The following is a 5,352-nucleotide window of genomic DNA, read 5'->3' on the forward strand; positions in this document are numbered from 1 at the left end:
TGTATTTTTTTTTTTTTCTTCTTTTGGTATAAGTCAATCCGAAAAACTATCACTTTAGTAACATAGCTAACATGAAAGGATATTCCTTCGACGATCAAGACTGACCTAACCAACTAACGGTTAGTTGGATATGATCTAAATGAATTAAGAATGAAGCCAAAGAACTAGAATTTCGACGATCAAAATCTTTCATATAATTCAACCCGACAAATTATTCTTTTAAAAACTTAGTCAACATGATCGAAATCTTCCACATTAATTTTTAATATCACATATAGTTGCAAGCATTTAACAATATAATGTATTAATCAATTGAACTTTTATTGCTTATTTATACTACTGAATTCATAGAGACTGTAACACCCATACTAGACGTATCTAGAAAGTCTAGCATGTGCGTTAGTTTAGTACTGGATACATTAAAATTTACAACATAAATTTCTTTGAATGAATATATTATACAACAATACACGTTCGTACAATAACATCACTACACCTTTCGTCTAAAATATAATAAAAGCATCCTTGAAATCCCTAATCATTTTGCAGCGGGTACGAACGAGCACTTGCTGAAATATCCATCCGGCTGCTAGCTTGCAATCCAACCTGTTTATCTGAAACAAATAAGGATTGGGATGAGACATAAGGTCTCAGTGAGTTCCCCTAAATCCTAGGCTACAGGTAACCTCAGGGGAAACCTACGGTCACCACGTGTCTAAAATACAACCTGGCAGCTGATTATACGTGTGTGGGGACTTGTATACTTAGACGGTTGTGCATACTAGGACCTTCATAATTTCATCTTACTTGTTATAGGCTTACTATAATCATATGTGTCATGGCGGTCAAGGGATCCTAGGACCGCTATCTCATGATACGTTAAACGCATCAAGACTAAACTTAACATATTCATGACACAATCCTAACCCGGACGATTAGGGAATCCTAAGATCGTCATCGGAATAACATTCTTTATCTGTTCTATTCCTGACTTGCTCTTGACTGATAGCACCTTGTGTTATTGCTCATTAACATAAACATAATTATAATCAATGTCAGGGTCATACTTGGTTAGCGTTGAACAAACATTATTATCTGAGTTCATTTTACGGATTTATTCCAAGTGGAGTAACCTCGGAAGTCAATCCCATACTACCGGTGAAAGGCCTAGCTAGGGCGCACCGGACTCCCTTACGGCTAACCACATTCCCCCTGGGAGAACCTTTTGCATCCGACCTGGGAAGGAATACGAAAGACACGGCACCGTCAAATCTTGCTTATTCAGTGGCATGCGGGTCCCTTTCGGCTAACCTTATTCCCATCATGAGAACCCCTTGCATCCAATCTGTGAAGGAATACAAGAGACATGGAACCTACTTAATTCATTTTAAACTTATCTTAATCTTGATCTTTAACTCTCATGAAAGGATTAAACCTATTCATGCTTACTTGTTACCTAGAATCCTTAATCGATTCTATTAGTGGTAACCTTCTTACTTGATCATGTACTTTCTTAATCTTAGTGGAGAGAATTAACTTATCAATCCACATCTTATCATGCTTGCATGATCTTCTTAAACATATGTGAAGAGTTTATACTTCGCGTCTTTCCTTATTTAGGATTTTTGCTTAACTTTCTTTGTGAAAAGATATCTAATCTTTCACATCTTAACATAAATAATTCATGCTAACTATCTAGTTCTCGATAACTATATCGAGGCTCTAGTTCTTTCCCTTTTCTTATTTCATGCTACCCGAACATAATGAATATTATTCTCTCGTATGCCACGCTTTACCAACATATTAAATACTTGCTTTATTCTTAAGTAAATATATAAAAACATGTAAAACATCTTTTCAGCAAGTATTCATGAGTTAGCAAGCATAGGATAATTTGGGTAACTAATCATGACATATAAAATTCCTAATATTCATATTATCCTCACAACATAAAAACATAATCCCAAGGGTGGGAAAACTATCTATGGAACTCACCATAAAAATTCTGGATTCTCTCAATATCTTTTGCCACAACTCAAAACTCATATCATTGTTTTCCCTTCAACTCTCTTCTCTTGCTCTTAGAAGCCTTATTTTCAGACCTTCGCTTCAGTCCTTGTCCATTCAATATGACTCACTTATGCAAAACTCGTACCCTGCAATATCCAACATCAATGTCTTGAATTTAACAATTTAATTAAAATACCGAACGATATCGGTTTTGAGCAAACAACCACTCGTTAGAAAGCTTAGGGTGTCAGGATTCCAAATATAATTTTTGTTTCAGAGGTTAACCTTCGAATTTGTACAGTTTATCAAAAGAGTGGACATTGATACAGAAATGAGACTGAAACTTTCCTCAAACTTGCAGGTAGCTTTTCTCCTACTATACTTAATAGAATTTAATAATTCTTGTGTCTAAATTGTAGAGAATTTCGTTATCTATCCATAGCAATAACGACCACTCAATTCAGAGTTACAGGGAGAGAGTTCTTACCATAATAGTGAAGCCCTATTCCAAAATCCGTAGCCAGAATCCAGCAGAAAATATCAATCTTTAAACATGTTTTTCGAACTCGTTTCAAATGCGAATCATACAAAGTTTATGTCCAAACTGTAGGGAATTGAATGAGGAATTCAAAACTTCAACAATCACTCTGATATGAGTTACACAGCAAAGGCAACGGCGTAAATACCAAAAATAGTCTATACGAATTTTTCACCAAATTCCATAAACTTCAGTCATAAATAGCTTATCACTCACAATTAATTTCAGAACCAACATCAAATTCAAAATTAATAAACACTCACCTTTAATTCTTGTTCTTAATTCACCAATTCCATGAAATAAGCTCAACATAAACTTCCAAACTCAAGCAATTAAAGTCCTAGCTTCTTGATTAAGAGCTCAACCCAAGCTTCATGAAGAGGAGCAGAATTGAACTAATATAATTCCAAGGTTATTATTTGTTTCTTGCAATAAGAATCATCAGAATCCATGCTTGATTTTGGCTGGAAGAAGGCTGAAAGGAAGGTTGGGTATGAAGAGAAAGAGAGGATCGGTTTCTTACAGAGAGAGAAGAAGAAATAATTTGTGGGTTGGTGAGAAAAAGAGTAATACAAACACGGAACCGGATCCTCTCCTGCAGAATTGTCTCCATCTCTCTCCTTCCTCTATTCCTAGCCATTGGATCAATCAAATGGTGGATATATTAAAAGACAAAATAACTCCAAATTACATTTGTTCAGTAGTTCCAAAGTTCCAAATCCCTACTTCTGAAAAAACTCAATCCCCAAATCCCAATTCAACCACAACAGTAACAATTGTTGACGGAACTGACACCGGCGATGAGGTAATGTGCCGACGGCGACGGAAGACAAGTTGGAAAGGATGAAACGGAACTCCTCCGCCGATGGTTTTTTTTTTCCTTCAAATTAACAACCTTTTTTTGTTTCTCATGACATGAAAGTGGCAGCTCAACGACGGTTGATGGGGTGGTGGACAACCCATATGCTTCTCATGACAGAAATCTTCTGCAATTTATTATTTTAACTTTGTTTCTACATTTTTTTTGTTCTTTTTTTTACACTGTTTCTACATTTTTTGTTCATTTCAGAGATATTTTCTAACCTTGTTACTTATTTATATGTTGACAGGGAAAGGGTGAACATATTGAATAAATGAAGCTTGAATTGGTACTGTAGATTTGGAAACCACATTTCAGAGATTTGGAAACCATTTTCTAACCACGTTCTTTTTTTTTTCTAAGGAACCATGACATGACAGATTGAAAATCAATTGCATATTCAGAAAGTCAATATATTTGGTCGTAGTAATAAGAGACAAATTATCATACAATGTGTTATTATCACATACACAACTCATTCAAAACTTAAGCTAGTTAGAAACACAATAAAATTCATTCACAATTCAAGCTATTATTTAGAAACTTACATGAGAATTTTTGCAGTGATGAGAGCACAAAGGGATGTTTAGCATTTTTCAATCACAGAAATTGAGATATGGTGACCACCATTTTCTTAGATTGAGAGTGGAGACCTCTAAAAGGGAAGTTGAAGAATCGTGGTGTTGGAGTAGAAAAATCCCGCCCAATTAGTGCAGAAGTTTTATGTTATTTATTATTTATTTATTTATTTATTTATTTATGTTATTTGTCTTTTAATATACCTACCCTTTGATTGATCGAATGGCCAGAAATTAGGGAAGGAGAGAGAAGGAGAGAGTTTTGAAGGAGAGGATCCGTTTCCGTCTTAAACGTGTTTATAATGTCTCTTAAATGTAACTTGGGCTTGTCCAAAAATTAATCAAATAAACTTTTCCTGTCATATTTATTTTTCCATGAACATTAGTCCTCTTAACACGTTAAACCGACAATATTCCAAATACTAGCATGCGGGATATTACAGAGACCCATCATGAAATGAATGTTAATTATACATTAACTAGTATGGATACCCGTGTCAAGCACGGGCTAGAATTCAATCATACTTAAGTGAAAAAATGTTGTATGTATCAAGTGTAAGTTACATTTCAACATTGAATAAAAGAGTGGAGGTTGGACAACATATAAGTTGGAAGACTCATATACTTAATACCTTAAATATTCGGTGAAAATGTAATATCATTCTCACTTAGATGATTGCTCTAGCTCCAATGGATCGATCCACACCACCGTGAGTTCCCCCATAAATTCCAACGGTCGTAACAAAACTCTGTTCAACTTTGTAGCGGAAGCGCGAGTGGGAGAGTTGTTATTGTGTCAAATGTGAGTAAAAGTTCAACAATGAATTCAAGAATAGATATTGAGCAATATAATATACATAATGTCTTAAGATTTACGGTGAAGATGTGGTATCAATATCACTTATGTGGTTTCTTTTAGTCTAACGTGATGATTAAACTAAATGTATGATCCCCGGTAGTAAGAAAATTATGAACTATTTTTTTTTTTAAGTTTTTAGATGTCATGTATTTCTTTCAAATAATTCTTAATTCATTCTTTCAAACATTAATTTTAAATGAAACATGAATTAAATTTGTATGAATAAAAGCTCTCGCCAATTTGAGATTTTGAATGAGTCGCTTATACACATTACTCATTTATCTTTTAAAAATAATACTTAATAAGAATGTAATTTCTTCAACAAATGAGTTCCACAAATAACTATATTGTTATATTCCAACAACACTTATTTATTTTAAAATAATTTATTTAATTAGATCTATATAAAAGTGAAGAGAGTCGTTTCATAAACATTATTCTTATTAGGCTCATCTCTATTAGGCCCATCACTGTTGTTTTATCTTGGTTTTCGGGTGTCAAACATTGA

At 34.0% G+C, this 5,352-nt stretch overlaps 1 long non-coding RNA gene across 2 annotated transcripts; it reads right to left on the reverse strand.

The window, feature by feature from the left end:
* Positions 1-302: 302 nt before the first annotated feature.
* LOC146897962 (uncharacterized) lies at positions 303-3,094 on the reverse strand. Of its 2 annotated transcripts, none has more exons than XR_015022973.1 (4): positions 2,812-3,094; positions 2,498-2,657; positions 1,996-2,156; positions 303-614 (listed from the first exon to the last, which is right to left on the reverse strand). It is a non-coding gene; the product is annotated as an uncharacterized LOC146897962 (long non-coding RNA). The 2 variants fall into 2 exon arrangements; XR_015022972.1 differs by having other exon boundaries at positions 2,498-2,614; positions 2,812-3,089.
* Positions 3,095-5,352: the final 2,258 nt, after the last annotated feature.

This window comes from Medicago sativa, chromosome 8 (genome assembly GCF_051527215.1).
Source record: "Medicago sativa cultivar Bolivia chromosome 8, Bolivia_mono, whole genome shotgun sequence".
NCBI lineage: Eukaryota > Viridiplantae > Streptophyta > Magnoliopsida > Fabales > Fabaceae > Medicago > Medicago sativa.